Source organism: Periplaneta americana, chromosome 3, assembly GCF_040183065.1.
Source record: "Periplaneta americana isolate PAMFEO1 chromosome 3, P.americana_PAMFEO1_priV1, whole genome shotgun sequence".
In the NCBI taxonomy this organism is placed as follows: Eukaryota; Metazoa; Arthropoda; class Insecta; order Blattodea; family Blattidae; genus Periplaneta; species Periplaneta americana.
The window spans coordinates 96,726,291-96,750,115 of record NC_091119.1 but is presented as its reverse complement, the minus strand read 5'-3'; the positions used below and the strand labels follow the sequence as shown (position 1 = coordinate 96,750,115).

Below are 23,825 nucleotides of genomic sequence, written 5' to 3'. Positions count from 1 at the left end.
TTGGGAGTGTACTGTGGCGGAAGGGGGGCCATTTTGAACATGTACGGACTTAAGGAAAACAAAACCGCAAAAATTGTGTTTCTGTCTCACCTCGTTGAGAAATAGTGTTTCAAAATGTGTATACATCAATTTGGGATACTCTGTATATTTTATAATACAATTCTAAATATGTTACTTGTCAAGCAATGAACTGCAATAAGAAAGCAAACGCTGCATAGGAAACAATATTTTATTATAGACTTTCATCCTCTAGTAAACAACTGCAGAGATATTACACAAAGAATTGATTATTTTATTATGTACAACAGACCGACTCCATGTGGTCCTGCCTGGATTCTGAATTATTTATGACGAGAAGCGGATTATGAGAGTACAGAAAATTATTTTTCATGAAAAATACGTTTCCTTTGTTCTACTGTTATAATGGCTACGGTTACCTAAATTTTACGAATTAAGCGCTAAAATGCTTCTGTGAAGAATTTTTTAATTGAGAGTACACAGAGTGAACCGTAAGTAATACTATTAATTTCAGGGGGTTATTCTTTGAGATATTTCAAACAAAAAAGTTTACTTCGGAATATACAGTTTATTCCTTTCACGTGTTAAATACTAGGTTACGGTACCTTGTTGACTAGTTTCAGCCTGTTGTGGGCTATCTTCTGGAACCAAGTATTTAACACAAGAAAACAATAAACTACATATTCCGAAGTGATATAGTGTTAAAAGTTGTGTAATCAAGATGTATAAAACGTTTAATATAATTTTGCTCGTTTTTGCTTCCTTTTCAAGATAAAAATTGTTTTATATGAAACATTTCATAACGTGTTTTGAGAAAACCATTTAATTCCCAATATGCTCAGTCAATTTAAAAGAGCAGTCAGTGTATTATGATAATGATGGAAAGAATTTTAGTTTTGTCCTTCAAACGTGCAGAAATTTGACCCGAAAAAATGTAACTTATCTCCAAGTTTTACAACGACCATTTCCACAAGTATTACACGCTATTTTTTCTACAGAATTATACAGATTTAGAAAAAAATTACATATGTCATATTATTATATCTCGAAACGCGTATTATGAGACTGTTCCAGGAGGCGATAATTTCATTGTAACAATAGTACATTGTTGATGTAAACAACACTTCTGGTTAAGCAGGAAATTCAATTCTGTAGTCGCAGTTTAGATCAGTAGTTTCCAAACTTTTTGTAGGTACATATAAACCGAGATCTATAGGACTAGTAATAGACAGCCGATAGCATTTTGCACTGTACTTTTGGGTAGAGTTGCGACACAAGATGAAAATACGTATGCGTAGACGCCTTTCTTCATGGCTACGTCTATATTTAAAGTATACAGTGTCCATAAAAATTATTTAAAATTTCGCAATTTTTATGGCGTGACTTTTAATTTGCATACAGGAACCTACTGCGGTTCAGGTGATACATAAATTCAAAAGGTTTACTACAGGAAATCTCAGTAATTGACTACAATTCATGTTGAATCTTTCGTACACTACTTTTAATACTTGAATATAAATAATTTATTAAATGGCGATCTTACTCGTGTTAAGCATGTGCGGCTTACAGCTGTTTCGGTGCTATTCGACACCATCCTCAGAGCCTACTAGATCTCGGCGCTATCTGAACTTCGCTGCCTGTTGTGTGGGTGCGTTCGTGTGATGAAGAGTTGTGTCAAATAGTATGTGTTCTGAAATTGATCTGTGTGTTGAGAATTTGATTGGGGTGTGTTTTAGTGTGTATATTTCATATTTCACATAACTAATGCTAACCACACATACAATAACATAAATACAGACATGAAAATCCTACACATACAACCCAAAAACCAAAAACTCAACACACTAGAACAATATGGTATATACAGACACACTAAAACACACCCCAATCAAATTCCCACACACAGATCAATTTCAGAACACACACACTATTTGACACAACTCATCACACGAACGCACCCACACAACAGGCAGCGAAGTTGAGATAGCGCCGAGATCTAGTAGGCTCTGAGGATGGTGTCGAATAGCACCGAAACAGCTGTAAGCCGCACATGCTTACATAATTAACACGAGTAAGATCGCCATTTAATCAATTATGACTACAATTGTTTCATTACAAAGGAAGCTACAATTTATTGCAAGTGTTTTACTCAAATTATTCAGTGAACGACTATAAGTAGGCTATATCAACAAGGGCAAACAAATTTACTAGTTACAAATTCTTCAATACAAGAAATCTCGATTTATAAATAAATGTACTTGAGTCAATTTCAGTAACTGACTACAAAGTTAAGTGAAAGGAACATAGTCACGCTATTATAATTACCGAACTTGTAAATTAAAGGTTTAAATAACAACTGAAGAATGGTGTTCTGTAGATACCGCAAGAAATTTCTACGTTGAATAATGTGCCTTTGCTCTGAATACGATTCTTGTTGCAATAAATTATGAAATAATATGAAGACTATCAAGAATGTTACAACATGTAAGAACAAAACTATCACGACAGTAAACTTTGTGGATAGCATTCAACAATCACAAAGTTGAAAGATGTTGCTAAAGTGCGTAAGTTTGTCCTAAAGCATACAAACGATTCAAGACTCTGCAACATTTTGGAGTTATCATACGAATCGTGCCATCGTATTAAGTCGAAAAAACTCAATAGGAATATGTTGCAGAATTCTTGCCAAGATTACCAATAATTGATGACTAGACTAGAAGACTCCATGGAACTCAGAAGAACGTCAGAAATTTCTTAGATTTATACTCCCAAAATTATAACTAATGACGAAAGCTGAGTTTAGAGGTAAAATCCTGAAACGAAACAGAAGTCATATCAGTAGATGTGTCCATAATAATCATAGCCAAAGAAAGCGGGCGCGTCAGAAGCAATTTGAAGTCAATGTTGATGTGCTTTTAGATATCGACGGAACTATCCACAGGGAATACTTCAATTCAGGTCATATTGTCAATGCTAGGTTCTACTGAGACATCTTAAGGCGGCTTAGAGAAGAAAAGAGGAAGAAGCGCCCAGAAAAATGGCTCCAACAAGGCAATGCATCCGTGCTCATCATTCTAGGTTTGCAGCAAATTTTTGTCTCTAAAGACATAGTGGTCTATCTCGCTCGCATTTTGTCCCATGTCACTTCTTCCTTCTCCCTAAAATGAAAGCTAAGTTGAAGGGCAAGATTTGCTATTACAGACGAGATTCTGGTAGAATCACAGGAGATCTTGATAACGAAAAAAGAACATTTCCTGGACAGCTTCCGATCGCAGTAGGAATGTGCTACTCGTACTGCTCTAAAGGCGACGCTGTCGGTTAGAACTACGTGTGAGATTCTTTACTTTCTCATTAGAGGAAGTACTGTGATCGTGCAAAGAATCCAGTTCCAGATTTTCATGGAAATACAAGTTTTCAGCATTCCTGATAAAAGTGGTTTTAAATAAGCTGTAATTCTATTTGTCTATCCATCTATATATAACGATTTTCCCTGAACTATTGATCGCATTTTGTTTAATTTGTCAATTTTTCCAGAAATGTAAATTAAATATAATTATTTTATTAAAATTAACGAGTCTTAATTTGAAATTAAAACAATGGTGCGGTATTTTGCATTACATTGAAAAATGTAGTACATACGGAAATCATTTGGTTAACAGAAATTAATTGTTAAACATAGAATTATTGTATGACTTGAGATTTTCCCGGCGTTTGATATAGAATAACTCTTCGTCCCTGAAGAAGATGGCAGAGCTAGCCGTCGAAAGCTTGGAAGCTAATCTCCAACTCACCTGGCTGAGAACCCGAGAAGAGTTATTCTACATAGAATTATTATTTTTACTTTTCGTTACGAATTTAATGTGAATCTTCAATGCTGGAAACTACAATACAGCAGGCCGTAGGCATAGCGAGAAGACGGTAGATCGGGAAAAATTCCAAGGATTTATCATCCCTTTCGAATTCATTTGCTATCCGTAGATGAATAAATAGGCAAGAACTTAAAAATTTAGAATTAAAATTATAGAGTCTCAATTCACTACCAACATAATATGTAAACTCTTATATCTCTCTATAATGCTGATTTTCGTAAATAGACAAATAATATTAGAAATGATTACAATAAAATATTTAATTATTTTAAGTAAATTTGTGAAAAAAATTTATCACTCCTTGTCTGCTTACATCGTACAATGTATCAAATGTATTAATTTTGGGATTATAGAGAATAAGTTGTGTGTATTGCAGAAAAATAAACTTATCGGTATTCTTTTTACTTGGATAGAAATTTATTGTTTTCATTTATTTTTGTGTTTTTAATAATAGCTCAAGAAAACAGACAATAATATCATCCACAAATTAAATTACTGTGAAACGCATGACAATTTTAACCAGAAAGTATTCTCCAGTTTCGTGAACCTCATTTTTTCGGATATATTTTCAGAGAGTCTGGATATATGTCTCGTAAGCGGAGACTTTTATGAGGACAGGACTTTGCGTGTGAAATAATTTAACGACTTTCGAAACATTATTTCTTATAACATTTTGTGACATAATGAAGCGAGGAACCCATCACTATGTCTGTGCGTGCTCCTTGCAATATTTGAGTAAGATATCGTCTGATGATATAAAATATTCGTAGCCATTTCGGTAATTTCAATACGTGACACAGAAAATCTGCTATCAATCATAGAACTCTTGTAATTTTTCCTGTTTTTCTTTGCTTATTTCTTTACATCCTGGTGTTTATATTTTAGTAATTAATTAAACATATCATTAGACAAACATATGTGGACTCCTGTCATATGGGGTCATGATTATGTCGGTACACATTTAAGAAAATGAAAGATATCACATCAACAACCAGCAAATGCTCATGTCCTAAGAGTGACTAGAACCCGTGGAAGAAAAATTGAACTATGAATAACTTTCCTTAGACTTACTCTTCGGAAATTAAAAATAACAGATTGCCAATATTGTACAAATCTCATTTAACATTTATTTTGCCTATGAACCGTTTGAAAATTAGAAAGACTTCATATACTTATAATAATAATTACAATAATAATTATAAGTATATGAAGCCTGACTTTCTAAATTTCAAACGGTTCATAGACAAAATAAGTGTTAAATGAAATTTGTACAATATTGGCAACCTGTTATTTTTAATTTCTGTAAGTTAATTCGTACTTGTTTGATAGAGACTCAAATTTGTGAATTATAATGGCTGCATACTGGGGTGCATACTAGTTCAGTCCCATCAGTTACACATCTGAAATATACAGTACTAATTCGGTCCGAACTATACAGGTATAGACAAGTTATATATATCAAAGGGACTGAAAACTTTATTAGCATTCAACCCAAAAATCAAGGAGTGTAGCAATTTACCGATTATGTGCTAGAGAAATACATCCGATATATATATATATATATATATATATATATATATATATATATAACTACAACATTTTTGAATACATCAAGTATGATGCTACTTTCCCGGCAGAATTATGGTCCGAATTCGTAGCTACGACAGAAATAACGACAAACAGTTGTGAATCTTTCCATGTAAAGTTAAATGGCTTATTGTACACCGCTCATCTTAACATCTTTCAATTAACAGACGTTTTAAAACGAATTAAAATTGATACTTACATACAAATTAGAATTTTTTTGCTTTCTCAGATTTTGAGGTTTCCCCGTAGACAAAGCATACCAGATAATAATAATGAATTTGTATAATGCATTAAATACAATGTTCAGTTAAAGACGAAGTTTACAACAGTGAAAAATCCTGAAAGTTCAATAATTAAGCTAAATAATAGCAATGGTTTTTAAAAATAGTGATGTTCTCGAATAAATTAAAATATTCAGAAGGCATAGGCCTAAAATATATATCTTCGCAATATGAGGTTATTGAGTATACAGTAGTAACTGGAAATGTTACCTACCGATTAAATTACCGCTAGGTCGTCTAGGAATAAAGCAGTCGGGTCAGACTTGTTTGATATCGACCGCACTATTCAACCATGTCGTGCAACCGAACCACCTCATTAACAATAATAACAATAATAATCTCGAAAACAGCTCTGTACTGCCGTGTTTAAATAAACACGCAGGAATGACAGATAAGACTGAAGAATGGAGATTACAGAAGACCAGAAATTACCTTTATGGACAGACTCAAGAAGAAATTATGTATAATAGACTTTATTTCCTTCACTTCTAACGTAAAAAAGACAGAAGTTATTCAAGTTTTGAAATATTAAGCGAAAAATGAAATTTGGATTTTAAAGAGAAGGAAACTGCAATGCTTAATATTATTTTATCACCAACAAAGTAATACTAAAATCACAACTCACATAATAATTAGTCTCAAGAACAAATTCGAAAGTTACACTGAAGATATTCATTGCACGGAAAATTACCTCAGTTTTGGCTGATATCGTATGTGGCTTAGCATGAGTCATCTGTCAAAGAAACAGCCAAAGCAGAGATGATGATGATGATTATGATGATGTGACGACGATAATAATAATAATAATAATAATAATAATAATAATAATAATAATAATAATAATAATAATAATAATAATAATAAAATTTATTCTTTGAAGAGGTGAAAAAATTCAAATATCTCGGAGCAACAGTAACAAATATAAGTGACACTCGGGAGGAAATTAAACGCAGAATAAATATTGGAAATGCCTGTTATTATTCGGTTGAGAAGTTTTTGTCATCCAGTCTGCTCTCAGAAAAAACCTGAAGGTTAGAATTTTATAAAACAGTTATATTATCGGTTGTTCTGTATGGTTGTGAAACTTGGACTCTCACTTTGAGAGAGGAACAGAGGCTAAGGGTGTCGACAATAAGGTGCTTAGGAAAATATTTGGGGCTAAGAGGGATCAAGTTACAGAAAAATGGAGAAAGTTACACAACGTAGAAGTGCACGCATTGAATTCTTCACCTGACATAATTAGGAATATTAAATCCAGACGTTCCAGATGGGCAGGGCATGTAGCACGCATGGGCGAATCCAGAAATGCATATAGAGTGTTAGACCTTTGGGGAGGCCGAGACGTAGATGGGAGGATAATATAAAAATAGATTTAAGGGAGGTGGGATATAATGCTAGAGACAGGAACCGATGGCGGGTTTGTGTGAGGGCGGCAATAAACCTCCGGATTCCTTAAAAGCCATTTGTAAGGAAGTAAATAAGTAGGTATATAGTAGTAGTAGTAGTAGTAGTAGTAGTAGTAGTAGTAGTAGTAGTAGTAATAATAATAATAATAATAATAACAATAACAATAAAGTACCAGTAGTAATAGTATTCAACACAAAAGTCGAAAAACTTCAGAAAAGTTAATACATACATGCAATACATACACAAACATTAAATACATACACAGAGTAATGGGGATTAGTTTGGTTCTATACACGAGATGTGTGTTGATTTCTGGCACCTATTAACATGGCTAGTATTATTTTAAATCCGTGCGAAGGTGGCCAGTCAGAGGTGATTCAGTTCTTAACAGCAGAAGACTAAGGACCCGCAACTTACAGCTCCGATTTATTATCATGTGACTTTCATTTGTTTGGACCTATTTAAGCAATCTCTAAAGCGTCACGTATTCTGCACATGAAGTAAAGGACGCAGGACTGAAAGGAGCGTCAACATTTTTTTCGCTGACTTTATTCGACGCCTTCCCACGCAATTGAATGATTCTGTGAATGCCTATGGGAGCTTCTTCTAAGCAAACTACAGCATACATGTATCCTTAAACATCGACATTTCACATCTATCGTAGTTTTATGCAATTTAGTAAAACATATTTTATAAATCGGCCAGAACGTGTTTTATTTGATCATACATACATATACACATACACATATACTGTAGGTACACACACACACATGCACATACATTCGTCTTCTCGGGAAGGTATGAATTCATTGCCATGAAGATACGTTAGCCACCGGCGTGGGTCAGTCGGCTAAGGCCCTTGCCTGACGATCCAGAGTTGCGCTTAGACACGGGTTCTATTCCTGCTTGGGCTGATTAACTGGTTGGTTTCTCTGAGGTTTTCCCCAACCCAACCGTAAGGCGAATGTCAGGTAATCTATGGCGAATCCTCGGTCTCATCTCGCCAAATACCATCTCGCTATCACCAATCCCATCGGCGCTAAATGATCTAGTAATTGATATAGCGTCGTTAAATAACCAACTAAAAATATTTAAAAATATGTTCTCATTATAGGCCTACACGTTTTATGCCACTGGCAACTACTGAGTCTATGTCATAAACAAAACTCCCATTTATAGCTTATTTTCTAGAACTCTCATTTGCAAGACACTGAGAAATGTAAGAATATATTGTGTACCGGGTACTTAAATTAAAAAAAAAACTCACTTTCTGCAGTGCACGTAAGATATATTTTTGTAATTCAAATAATTGCAATATAAATGCTATGCTTTAAGCAAATGTGTGCAACTAATTTTCGCACAAAATCTCATGATATAATTTTATGTAGGTATATTTCGCTTGCTTCTAGTATTACGTAGCTGTTTACGGGAAGTAGTACCAAAAATTGACACACATGTGAAAGGACATTACTCATTAATAAAGAGATTCTATCCACATAGTCACTTTTTAGCAACATCCGTTAAAAAAACTGAGTGAAAATAATTGAAGGACAACTTCGAATGAAAACGTTACATTTACAAGTGACTGAATAGTTGGCAAAGCAAAGAACGCCTTTTAGATTTCAGCAGGCCGCTTTTCCTTGGCTTTTCAATTATTTGTGACAAGGAAGTAGGGTAATCTCAAACATGCAATCATACTTCTTGAAGCATGAGAATATCTGCCTTTTTGTATGGTGGTATTAAGAGTCTCAAATCGCAAATAAATTAGAAACAATTGTATATATAAATTACTTTATTTTATGAAATCGCTTTTCACTTGACGTTAACTTCACCGCTTCTCTGATCAGCTTATTCCATATAATAATAAACAAAATACGAAGCAAGTGATTCTCTTTAGTTTTGAGTGTTTGACTCTGATTTCAAATAAAGATAAATTAATTTTTACTAGGTTATTATATTTTGTTTCTGGGTGAAGTGACTCTTACATACTGAACATGAACAAAATTCGATCAACAGTTCAGGAGAAGTAGCAGTACACAAGAAAATAGCATGACCAAAACTACGTTTTACACATTTTCTCTCTACACTTCTTATAATGAGGAAGTAAACATATATGAAATAATCTGACTTACATAAAACAAAGATCGTTACTCCCACTATCTTGCTTTTATACTTGGAGCAACAATTCTGTGGATGACCCTGTTTACCAATCAGTCAAGCTACGATTCCTATGTAGCAGACTAAAATGTAGGGGAATCATAACAAAATTGTGGTGCTTGCGTCCAAAAGCAGACATGTATATCTATATAATTTTTTCAGGAAACAAGAAAAATTGAAATTGAAACTCACATTAAGAGAAAAAAAAAATCGGGAAAAAAAAATGGAACTAGTCCATTCTTACTAGTAGAATGTGTTAATACCACATTTATCTCTTCACTGTTTCAGTAGTAAAAAAATATATACTAATTCGAATTTGTCCCCTTTTGACTGAAAATTGTGTTTTTTCCAGGTTTAATTAGATATTCCATTAATATTTCAGTTTTATGATATCAAAAGAAATTATTATTATTTTAATTGAGTTAGAATACATTTTCGTCCTGAACTTGAACATCTAGTACATAGATTGCACTTCAATGAAATGTTGTAAAATATAATATTTATGATTCAAACGAAAGTACTTTTGACTGCATCAAGATCCTTCACATTTATAGGTACTGACTAAAGTACGGTACTGGAAAGGTTTTAACTCTATAGGCAAATTTTTCTAAAGGCTCCTAAGCTCATCTTCATATATCATTTTCTTCCCAGAAGCTTTCTCTTCCGAGATCCCACATTTATTTGACCAACATAAGATTTTTCCGTGTTAGTGTCTATAGAAAACTTTAAGCCAATGCTACAGTTTGGAATAAGCTACAGTTGGAATAGAGAATACGTTTCACTCAGTATCGAAAATATTAATTATTCAGAATCATTTTACATTTGTTCAGGTTTGTGTGGATGACTTTATATCTTCCTAACATAAGTAAGCAATGGGATATGTCGGCGCTTGGTTTAAAAAAAGGGAGACTGACTAATAAGATAAATCCGTTTCTTAATATGTCCGCTTTAGAATGCAATCAATTTCTAAGTCGTTTTAGTGCTGGTTTTGTCTGTATTTGGTTAAAAGTAGTAATTTAAAAATAAAATTCCTTTTAGTCTAATTGTACGAAAATGATACCGAACTAAATTTTCATTGAAAATGGACGCAAGCTCCACAATTATCATTGAGCAGTTAATTTAGATTGCCTTATTATAAGAAATGGGTGTATATGGGATTTCGTTTTAGATGTTGAGCTAAGTATACGGATGCCCTTTATAAGTACCTAGGTAATTCTATATCCGTCGGTTATCAAATGTTTGAACAAACTAAAATTAAAACTAAACTAAAATATTAATCCTTGTACAAACACTCGTGATGCTACACTTCGACTACTGCAATGTTATAATAGTAACCTAAATGCAAATTTGAGCAGCAGGCTACAACGTGTGCATAATGCGTGCGTCCGTTATAATTACAATATTCGTAAGTATGATCATGTTTCCCCGTCTTTCCAAACTCTGTCTTGGTTAAGGCTAAGGGATCGACAAGCCCTGCATTTTCTTATTCTCTTTTTCAAATTCTGCGCACCGCTACCCCAATCTACTTCGCTTCTCGTTTTCAAAATTTATCCGCATATCATCAGCTAAGTACCAGGACTCATCATAACAATTTACTCATTATACCTTACCACAAGACATCTTTATATTCTTCATCCTATATAGTTTCAGTTGCTAGAAATTGGAACTCGCTTCCGAGTGATGTAAAGAGTTGTTTAGGTCAAAATTACATACATTTTTGCTTAACAGATTAATTACTGATTAATATTTATTCTATTACTTACAATGAAACTAACATATGTCTATTCTTATTATTACCATTAATTTCTCTAACTAAATACAAAATCTGTAATGGCAAAATCTCATTACATTAATATTCTTATTATATCAATATATTTTAGATTTATATTTTACTCCTTATAACATAGTTCTAGTAAACTTATATTAAATTAATTCTCATAATTTTAACCAACTAGCTATCTCAACTTAATTATAATTCTTTACATATTACATATAGACTGAATTGAATTACATTAGCTCATAAATTAAGTTATTACTTCTTCTTATAGGTTTATCTCAATTTAAATAAACATGTACTAGTCGTTAAAACTTAACTGAAGAATATTTCTGGAGAATCTTTCAAGTGTATTGTAAATATTAATAATTTAAATATGTATGTCATTTTTGTATGGATTAAGTCTGTTTGAGTGGAAGAGAAGGCCTTACGGCTTTAACTCTGTCAGCGAAAATAAAACATTGTATTCATTCTATTCTATTCAAATCACAGAGGAAATATGATTTGGCCTCTATATTTCTAATCAATTTCATTTTATGGATGAGAGAGAATACAGGAATTGTCAAATATGGTAAGTAAAATCGAAATATCCCGAGAAAGACTAATTAAAATTGTTTCGACAATGCAAATTCAATTTTGTTCTACCGGAATTTGGCCCGAGACTTTGGTGTAGAAAACCAACATCCTAATAATTGTGCGCCAGTTTCAAGGATTTAACTTTTATACAGTGAAATTATTTGAATATTCTTGTAATTTGAACAAGAAATACATATAATAGGTAAAGAATAAAACAGTATAAATATTTAAGTCTCAGTAATACCTAATTAACCGTTAACCACGAAATCATCCCTCAGCTAATAAATAATAAATACTTGGAAGTAGACAATGCAACTACTTTACTGTAACAATGATTTCAATAGTTACTGTGTAAAATGTGCAATGTGTAAATATGCTTCAAAATCTACTTAAACAGAAATATGCGCTTTAATCCCCAAACGCGTTCGAATAGTTTCGAAACAAGGTCTTACGTGTACCTGGACTCAATACGTAGGCAAGATAACGCAAATAGTATGCCAATAACAATAACAATTTAGATATTCTCGCTGAGATTTCCGAACTGCGATATTTCTTGGTGAATCTAGGTCGATTCTAAAATCAACTTTATGTAGTAAGTTAAATTTATGGACTCAATAAAGTTAACTAGATGACAAATCGTTATCTATCTGATGAAATTTCGAATGAAGAATTCTACAAGAAGATAACCGAACTGACTTCTTGTTAAGCATGACATTATTTAATGATGCTTTATCATCTATCGTGCAAGAAATGGGTAAGGCAATTTGGGGATGCAAAGAATTGATTTCCAGCATTTTGCCAAAATTAATGTTATTATTATTATTATTATTATTATTATTATTACGAAGAATATTTGAATCGTTTATTTCAGAAAGGGCATAAATCACATTTTTATGGAAATTTATGTTTTGTTAAAAATATATTCTTTTGGGGTAGCCGCATTAAGTTTAGAAAGGGCACATTTCTAACTCGATTCCATTTGTTGCTATGGAGTTAGATAAATAAGTTTATTTGAGTAAGGGCACATAACAGAATGAACGAGCTTTTGAAGGAAAAAAACTATTAATGAAAAAAAATCGAAGACATAAAAAACGTTCTCAGATACATAAGTGAAGAGGCAAAGTCTTTCTGTGACACCATTGTGAATTGGCCATCTACAACACAGGGTAATGCAGAGTAAAATTTTTCATGCCGAAAGTGAAAATAAGAGGCATATTTCCATGTTTATCACTATTTTGTACGCTTACTGTACATTAAAACATTGATTTGTATTATGTTCACTTTTTGAACTCTCATTGTTCCTGCGTTTAGTTTAGAAAGGGCACATGTTCAAGATAAAAAAACCCATAGAAACCACTCTTTTCATTTTAAAAAATCTGAAACTCGTGTGTATAGTGTACAGTATTTTAGCATCCTTCTCAAGATGCAATACAAAGGATTGAAAAACAATTCTTTAGTTTAAATACTTTCTGTCTCCTGTAAAATTGGGAAAATGTGACTTGTGTCCTTTCTAAAATAAACGATTCATTTATTTATCTTTAATTTGTTATTGGTAATGCGTTGTCCAGATAGTGTTATTACATGAAAGATATCAAGTGCAAGATTCTGGAATCGGAGCAACATCCGTTTTATTTTTAAAATTTGGACAAGAGTTCACAATAATAATGATGATGATGATGATAATAATAATAATAATAATAATAATAATAATAATAATAATAATAATAAATTATTATTATTGTTCTTACTTAAACATTTTCTAGCACTTTCTTAAAAAATAAACACTACTTTATCCTTTCTTTTGATTTCTTTAATCATTAACACATTATGCCATAGAATGTAACGATTCAGCTTTTCAGTTTCTTCACTTATTGCCGACATCTGCTAATCTCATTACGATATTTATTACATGAAATAGTTAAATAGTATGTCAACGAAGACCTAAAATTTAAATATAATTATGTCTGTTGTGAAAGATAATTGGATGAATATAGCAACAGAGACGATTTATGTACACTTGTTTATTGTAGAGTTAAACAGATAATTTCAAATTTAGCAAGTAAAGAAGTTTGGTTGTTTAAAATAAATACGATAGGTTGGAAACTTGCACTAAAACCGGAAGTAAGTGTAAGTTAAGCCAACATAAATTGAATATTTATATGATAGAAAATTTGTTATTAAATTGTATATTTATTGTGTATAATCACTATTTGTGCATATGTCAGTTTTAATTATTAAGTTTATGTACTTTTGAACTATTAATTAATAAATATCAAATACGTGTCGCTACGTGTGCAGTGTGAGCATAAATAGCGGTATACAAACGAGCCCTTAGCTTGAAAACTGAAATCATCTTGTCGGTACCTCATTCGATAAGAATTCAAACTGTACGATATTTTGTAAGAACATAAATTATAATAAATCACTTACGTTTAAATTTGGAGTGTGGAAGTGAAATAAAAAATGTAACAATGATTGGGTACGAAAAGTATTACACAATAAAAGTCTTCTCTAAGCACATATATTGGTAACCTATTAAGTCACAGAACATGACAAATGTTAGGATTGCTATCTTCTAGTTTCTAGACATATCGACGGGCAGTTCAAAAAGACAGCAGCTCAAAGAAATTGATTTTTTGAGTCAGGTGTACTATGAGAATGGCAAAAATTTGGTCATAATTGATAAAAATATTTGAACGAATTCCTGATACGAAACGCTCGGGAAACACGAATTTAGATTACAGAAATTATTTACATATCAATTATAAAAAAATATAATAACGTGAATGAGGCTCATAAGGGGTTCGAATCGCCCTATCTTTATAATGTTAAACTGTCTTCATTTCATGACAAATTTTCTCAGCACATATGTGAAGGGACTCAGTAATTTTTATCAGATGTTCTAATATAAGATTATTGTATAATGTTAGTGAAGATATGTAAAATGTTTTTTTAATTAAATACTGCAAATCGAGAAACTTATTATTTAGTAAGGTACATGTTGTAAAAAGTGCATTTTTTATGTTTAATAAATCTAAGAAAATGGAATATAACAATATTATAAGCATAGGGTGTTTCGAATCACCTTAAAAAACATTTCAGCAAACAAATTACAGTTTATACAAAATTAGAGTTACTTGATGTAACATTAAATGTAACACTTTAATATGACGGTAAAAGTAAATCTGAGAGCAAAATTTTTATTTTGAAGACAATAAATTCTTAAAATCTTAAAGCTGTTTATATGAGCGTCCTTAAACTATTACTAAGCTTAACTGGATCATACCATTGACGAAATCATTATATTAGAAATAAGCATGATAGCATTTGGATAGTAATATAATCAACAGCACATGGGAAGTGTTTCGTTATCAACGAACGCGCGAATGCAATTACCAGAAGATTGGAAGTGGGAAGTTCTTCAAGATTTATTGAAAAAAATAATCTGTCCCTGTACCAGTAGTGATAGAAAGATCCAGAAAGCCAACACTTATATATGCGTTGTGAATGTATAATTGAATAATTAACAATTTTAATTACGATTAAAATATAAATAGTGACAGAATTTGAAGAGAGTCCTTTCATATTTAAATGACAGTTTTATTGATAGTTGCAAAATTTAAACCCAGAAATTTTAAGAATTTATACATAAATTCTGGTAGAGATTCTCTTGCATTAAACAACAGACCAGTGACAGTCCAGCCTCCAAGAGGAATAGAATATTTAATACTGAAATAGAGACGGCAAGATTCATCAATATCTTTCTTTTAGCGATCTACCTGTGCGGCCTGTTGATTATCTCTTTCTAAGCGTACAGTTGGATCCAAGCTCACAGCTTTATAGCGTTGTCTATTAATAGCAATATCTGCTCTTCTGTTCGAACCATCACCGGAAATACAATGAACTTCCTCAAAAACCTCCCAACCTTGTCTACTGGGATTCTGATATTTTTAATCTGTTGTGCACATACAGAAGTAAATCAATTTCCTCATAAGTGTATATTCTAGAGAGAAAAATACTGCCCATTGTGGCGTGACGATAGTGGTTATTATTCTAAGGGACCGTATTCAATGAAAGATCAAGAAAGAAGGTATTTATATTTACCTTTCTTCACTAATCTGTATTGTACCTTGTGTATTGATGATCCGAATATGGATTTTGTTCAATGTGAATATGTATGACATCTACATTCCGGGTCAGCTTACTTAATACTCTAAGGGTGAAACCTAACCATTTTTCCCCTATTACTACATATGCTAGTGGATTATAGTGATTTTCTAGCTCTCAGGTTGAATTTGCTTTTACCAACTTCGTTTCGAATTTCGGGTACTGACAAATACTACAACTGGCAGTTATTTTTTGATATGTTGGCATAAATTGATTCGGTTTGCAGTACGGTAAATTGATGAAAATGCAATTACCTAGGCTTGTGAATTAATAATGAATTAGTAATACCGGTATTAATATTAATATCAATATACAATTCAGTTCTGTTGCGTTGTGATTCCAATTCAACTCTATATTCAGGTAAGTGTAATTAAATAAGATATAACTTATAGATCTACTTCATATAAAACATGCACGTAAATATATTTGACATTTTAATGAAATTCTTTTGTGTTTAGAATTTTATTACAATGTCCAAGAGAGGAAATAGCATGGTAGTGACTTCTCCAAGAAAGAAAGTGCTTGTAAGTATTTTAAGTAAGCTATACATTTCAAAGTGGTGTTCTGTTTTCGGAATTCGTACTAATCGTTTCACGTGATCAAACTACATTTTTAGGTTAGGTCTCGTGAATCGTAAACTGTTTAGTTAAAGCAATGAATTTCATGTTGCCAAACAAAATAAAATTTAATATTAGATCATACTAATCTTAATTACCAACAAAATATGCGAGAAGTCCAGAAGGAAAGTAAACTTTTTCATAATTTATTGAACCATTTAGAAAACATCTCACAGCATAAAGTTGAAATGTGGTATGTGGTAATAAGTAAGATATTGTTATTGTTAATTATATTTTTATTATTATTATTATTATTATTATTATTTCAGTATGTAGCATTTTGATTTTTTCTCTTTGGTGATAACTGATATTAGTTGGCAACACTGAAGAGACGGCCAAATTAAAGGAGTGGATCAGGACAGAACGTTTGCACATCTCCTTTTTAGGTTAGGTTAGGTTAGGTTCTTTTCAAACTGAAATGACGAGTGAAAATTTTGTCACAGTTAAAATTACTCTAACCTAACCTAACCTAACCTAACCGTTTAATATGCATATGTTTTTTTTAACAAATGCAGGGATATCCAGATTGTATATTTTAAATTCTTACATATTTTTCAAGATGCTCAAGAACACTGGAAATAAGATAAAATACTTTCAAAGCTCCTTTTTTATGTTGTGTTAGGTTAGGTTAGGTTAGGTTAGAGTAATTTTAACTGTGACAAAATCTTCACTCGTCATTTCAGTTTGAAAAGAACCTAACCTAACATAAAAAGGAGATGTGCAAACGTGCTGTCCTGATCCACTCCTCAAATTAAGACTTTTAGAACTACACTTACGTGACCAACACTATATAATTAATTTCCATGGTGACAAAAGGAACCGAAAGAAGAAAATAAAGAAAGTATAAAAACTGACATCGGTAAATGTATCATAATATAGTTTAGAAAACTTCAAAAGGAGAATTCTTGATAGTTATAACAGCCTGATATAAATTGATTGCATATTCAAACGCTAATACGTTCACTGATAAGCTGTAACATTTCTATAAGAATGATCTTTAAATATTTTCCTTTAAGATTTCTTAGTTTCTGAACTTAGGAACAACAGCCTGTCGTCAGTATCACATTGCATTAACATTTAACTGCTAATTAAATTCTTTATTTAGTTGTACAGGAATTGACAATGCATCAAAAACGATGAAATGATCTGGAGTAATAGAAGAATGAAAAAATTGATTTAGATCATCAATGCACTTAGAGAACAACTTCAATTAACAATTATTCCTCCAAAGAACTCGATCGATATGTTGGAAATTGAACACCGGATACTTTTATAACAAACAAACAAACAAACAGCCGAATGATAAAAATATGAATGAATTGAGTAACGCGTATCAACAAGCATTATTCAGAGAATGACAAAAAGGAGTGCATAACAATAAGAAAAAAAAGTGATACACCTAGTGTCTTAGAAATTAGATGCCAATAATCACTAATCAAAGGACAGTACAACTCAGTGTAATAGCAATCATAACAATAAACAATAATTTGAGGTTGAAACAACGTCATGTAACAGGAATTAAATATCAGTCAGCAAGAATAAGTGGATGATGCAACTTAATGTAACAGGAATTATATACCAGGACTTTCATATGAGTCAGTAACAATCAGTAATGATTTAAACGAAATTAGATATAAATCATCACTGATAACAGGACAATTTACGACTAACTTAGTGTGACAGGACTTTCATATGAGTCAGTAACAATCAGTAATGATTTAAACGGAATTAGATATCAATTATCACTGATCAGAAGATAGTACAAGTTAGTGTGACAGAAGCTTGATACCAAGTCAGTAACAATCAGAGGATGATACAACTTAATTGAAAAGGAATCAGATAGCAATCATTACTGATCAGAGAACGGTACAACTTAGTGTCCCAGGAGTGAGATATCTTTCGGTAACAATCAATAGATGATGAAACTTAATTTAAAATGGATTAGATGCTCATATTCACTAATCACAGGACAATACAACTTAAAGTAAGAGGAGTTTGGTATCAATCAGTAACAATCAAAGAGTGATACAACTTGATTTAAAAGGAATTATATATCAATTATCGCTGGTCAGAAGACAGTACAACTTACAAACAAACATTCTGATGGGGGCAGATAAAAAAGTTATTTTTTTTTCTTCCACCTTGTTACTAATGTAAAAACAAGTGTCTATACAAATTCTGGCCACTCGACCTCAATAACGAGGCTGTCCAGAAAGTGATTTTCTCTGGAGCAGTTTAAAAAAAAGACACAATTACATGGAAAGATTTATTGAAATAGATAAAGCAATTGTTGCGCTATTGTCAACATATCCCCCATCGGAATTGAACAATTTGTCATAGCATGGGATCAATTTTTGTATCCCTGTGTCGTAGAAGTCAGCCGCTTGGGATCGGAACCATAGTTTGACAGTCGTCTGCAACTCTCTATCGATCCCATGATATGACAAATGTCTCAATTCCGGTGCGAAATATGTTGAAAAATAACTCAACAATTGCTGTGTCTGTCCCAATAATTTTTAAAATGAAATTGTGTTTTCCTTCTGTTAACGGCCCCAGGCGATTTTTTTTTTTTACGGATCTCGTAATTGCGGTCGAGTGGCAAACATTTATATAAGCACTTCTTTTGGCATTATTAACATGATGAAAGAAAAAAATAATAACTTTTTTATCTGCCCCCATCAGAATGTTTGCTTGTTCGTGTAACAGGAGTTCGGCATTAATTAGTAACAATCAGATGATAATGCAACTTAATGTAACAGGAGTTTGATATTAATTAGTAACAATTAGACGATGATGGAACTTAAAGTAACAGGAATTAGATGTCAATCATCACTGATCAGAGGAGTTTGATATTAATCAGAAACAATCAGAGGATGATGCAACTTAATTGAAAAGGAATTAGGTAGCAATCATCACCAATCAGATGAGGGTAGAACCTAGCGTCACGGGAGTTTGATATCAATAGGTAACCGTCAGAGTGTGATGCAGTTAATTTAAAAGGAACTACGTACGGTACAGTATTAATCATCACTGATCAGAAGATAGTGCAAATTAATGTAATAGGAATTTGATATCCATCAGTAACAAACGGAGAATGACACAATTTAATGTAATAAGAAATAGATATCAATAGGCAACAACAAAAAGGTGGCACACTTTTATGTAACAGACACTATTTTATATTAAACGTCAAATATCAGGGAATAACAACTTTGTGTAACAGGGACAAGCTTCATTCGGCATAAATCAGAGAGATCAATCTTTTAATGTAACACGAGATAGATATTGTTTTTTAGTCGACTGTGCGGAGACAGGTTTGAACCTCGTGACACCAATAAGGCATCACTCATGAGGCAACTAAGCCAGGAGATAATGGGTAGTGTGGCCAGTTTCGTTTCCTCTCCATTACACTAGTAATATATTAACATTAATCAGATTTCAGATGTATGCAAACAATTATTCTTCCTCTAACACATTGTCAAGTGAGATGGACTGCCTGATAATACAGTAGTTGTACATATCAGACAGAACCTCAATCAGAAGTAGAGCTAGACAATAACATGTAAAAATCAGAAAATGATACGATTTATATGTAGAAGGTATTCGATATAAATCAGCAACTACTAAGTCATGGTGAATTTTAATGTTAGAAGAACTAGATGTTAATAAACAAAAATTAGACAATGATACAATAAAATTAGTGTATCAGACAATAAGAGATTAGGTATAATGACCAACAATAAGAAAAGTAATGCACCTTGACATTATAGGAAAAAGTTATCAATCGGCAACAGAGAGTGATGCATTTTAATGTTACCGGTACTTACTTACTTACAAGTGGCTTTTAAGGAACCCGGAGGTTCATTGTCGTCCTCACATAAGCCCGCCACTGGTCCCTATCCTAAGCAAGATTAATCTAGTCTCTATCATCATATCCCACCTCCCTCAAATCCATTTTAATATTATCTTCCCATCTACATCTCGGCCTCCCCAAAGGTCTTTTTCCCTCCGGCCTCCCAACTAACACTCTATATGTATTTCTGGATTCGCCCATACGTGCTACATGCCCTGCCCATCTCAAACGCGTGGATTTAATGTTCCTAATTATGTCAGGTGAAGAATACAATGCGTGCAGTTCTGTGTTGTGTAACTTTCTCCATTCTCCTGTAACTTCATCCCTCTTAGCCCCAAATATTTTCCTAAGCACCTTATTCTCAAACACCATTAACCTATGTTCTTCTCTCAAAGTGAGAGTCCAAGTTTCACAACCATGAAGAACAACCGGTAATATAACTGTTTTATAAATTCTAACTTTAAGATTTTTTGACAACAGACTGGATGATAAAAGCTTCTCAACCGAATAATAACAGGCATTTCCCATATGTATTGTGTGTTTAATTTCCTCCCGAGTATCATTTATATTTGTTACTGTTGCTCCAAGGTATTTGAATTTTTCCACCTCTTCAAAGGATAAATTTCCAATTTTTATATTTCCATTTCGTACAATATTCTGGTCACGAGACATAATCATATACTTTGTCTTTTCGGGATTTAATGTTACAGGAATTAAATATCAGTCAACAATAAGAGATGTTGCAACTTAATGTTACAGGAATTAGATTATATTATATCACTCAAAAACAGAGGGCGATATAGTTGAATGTTATAGGAATTAGATATCTATCAGCAACACTCAGAGGGTGATGAAACAATGTGACAGGGATTAGATATCAATTATTACTAATCAGAGGACGACAGAATGTAAGATAACAATCAGTAACAGAGTGTGACAGAACTTATAGTACAGTATATAACTAGCCATTAATCGGAAATCGAGAGAATATAATGTACACGGTATCATATAACAATAAGGAGCAACCAAGGGAGCTAACAATGTAACTTGAATAAGATATCAATCAGAACTAGTCAAAGGTTGAAGCATCTTGGTGAACTGATACTGAAGTCGCATTATAGAGCAAAATAACATAGTGTAATGACTGTTGGATGTTAACAAAGTAATATTTAAGGAAGCTGAGCAAAATTAATGTATTAATGAGCTGTATCAGTTGAGTTAGGGAATTTATCTTCGAAAACTCTTGAGCTGTACAATAATTTTTAGAAGTGCATTTCATAGTCTCGAGGTAATTGAATGTAGACAATTTAACATCTATGTGTAATCGAGTTTCTCATTCGCTACTGGATTATTTGTTACATAAACTGCATACGACAACGTCAACTTATTCCCATAATAGCACTGATCTTTTCCCGGCATGGTTAGACCAAAGAACATCAATGTGCAAAAGATGCTCCGCACAGAACAGGAAATCAATGCACTAAGCAATACCTTCCAAGATGCTAATTGCAGCGCAGTGCATCAGTTTATTCACACCAGAAGAAAGTCAGCAGAAATGACGTAAGAAAATTGTAAAACTCAATGGGTGAACAGAAAAAAGACGTTTGCCAAAATGTGAGTGGATTGGGAGCAGCGACGTCTCTACCTACCATTACAGTTTCTTTCTTTCCTTCGTTTCTTTCTACATCTATTTTAAGCTATTTATTTTCCTCACATTTTCCTTTCCTTTTTCTTTGATATATTGAATTACAATAAACATGTATCTAACTGAATTCGAAAACATACCAACACTAAAAGAAAATTAAGTTCTTTGTGTTATGTAGGTGCTAAATTATTATGTGGCCTAAGATTAGAATGTTTGTCACGTAGTGTTTATAAAATCTATATTTGTTATATCTGATTTGCAGAACAGAAAACCGTTCTACTAGCAAAATTCACATAGGAAACTGTCGGTAATAAAAATTATTGGTGTGCATTATTAATTACAATTGAACCCAAGAGTCAATCTTGTTAAGTGATGATACTGAAATCTACATTGATTATACGTCATTTGCAGGATATAAAATCGGTTTATTTCAATTACTAGTATAAGAAAACACAGCTGAAGTTCAATTTATGTGTATTGTTAACTGAAACTAAGCCTTATAGTTAGCATTATTGTATGTCGTGCTAACTAGATGTATGTGGTTACTTTGCTAAGAAATTTAGTTAATGATAAACTGTAGTAAGAAAGAAAATTAGTTGATACAAAATAATTACTGTTATAATGATCATTAATTTGTATGAAAGCACAGAGAATATCTCATCAGGATTATATCTTTCCCATTACATTTTCAAAGCATTTTTTTTTTCGTTCAGCAGTCATTTTGTTCCTGAAAATCAGGATATATTTCAAGATCAGCTGGAGCACAATTCACACATTTTTACACTGACTAAACTTACCACTTGTGAACATTTTTGTAGTAACATGGCGGCCACGTGAAATCGAAGCATTTTTCTGATGTGATTTGGAAACTGTTCTATCAGTAAAAGAAAGTTTTGGGTAATTAAGATATTTGAATTTTCAGTAATTTTACATTATTTGAGCTTAAAGATGAAGTAAATATAGCGACCATACGTGTATTAGAAACAGTGAGCTCATTCAACACTAGGTAACAACTCAATATGTTATTTTATTCTTCAGAATCGTGTCTACTGATATAGGTATAGTAGTTATAATTTTTTTCTGTTCTTTTATATTTGCGTATAAAATTTAAGAAAACTGAATAATTTAATTTATAAATCCATTTTTACTATACAACTTGGCAACCTAGACATTTTAAGATGCAATTACAGATCGAATATATGTAGATTTCCAGATTCTCTTTTAACGAAAATGAAATCATTTTGAAGCGCTAATTCATTCCTTATGAAAGTACATGTTTACTAATACTCTCGTCTTGTTATATGGAAGAAAAAAATCTCTATTTTAGAGGAGGTACTTAGATAAATAATATTACAAGTTGATCCGAACGAATTCTCATTCATAAATTTTCAATATTCGTAAGTAACGTAAAGCAAATGTTCGGGAAGGAGAAATAAACAGAGATAAAAAATACCATCAATTATTTGGATGAAAACAGTTTAATATTCAACGATAACCAAAAAAATATGGAAATACTGTCTCCCTTAAGATGCTGAAGTCTCAAAGAACGAACAGATAATCCAGGCACATGCTGTCTGTACTCACCGCAGAGGGCGTCGCGGCGCGTCCGATGGCGAGCACACTGCACAGCCTACTAAAGCGCCGCGACGCCGCAACACGGACGCAGTCTGAAATCAATGTGAGCAGACCGTCTCTGTCTTGCTGCCTGGTTGTCTGCCTGTCCATTCTTGTTCCTTAACCTCAATCCATTCTTCCATCCATGTATCCATCCATCCACCCATCGGTCCGTCCATGCATCCATTCATCCACTAGCTCCCTCATCTACTAATCCAATATCACTGTCTTTTCCTTTCTTTCATTTTCTCTTTCTTCCC

At 32.6% G+C, this 23,825-nt stretch overlaps 1 protein-coding gene across 2 annotated transcripts in view; it reads right to left on the bottom strand.

Annotated features, from left to right (window-relative positions):
• The window catches only part of Schip1 (Schwannomin interacting protein 1), a 410,317-nt gene extending 386,706 nt beyond the window's left edge, over positions 1-23,611 (bottom strand). The window contains exon 1 of one of the 2 annotated variants that reach the window (XM_069821042.1): positions 23,536-23,611. The gene's annotated coding sequence lies outside the window, so the exon portion shown is untranslated. The remainder of the gene's footprint in view (positions 1-23,535) is intronic. The other variant, XM_069821046.1, reaches the window with a different exon arrangement.
• Positions 23,612-23,825: the final 214 nt, after the last annotated feature.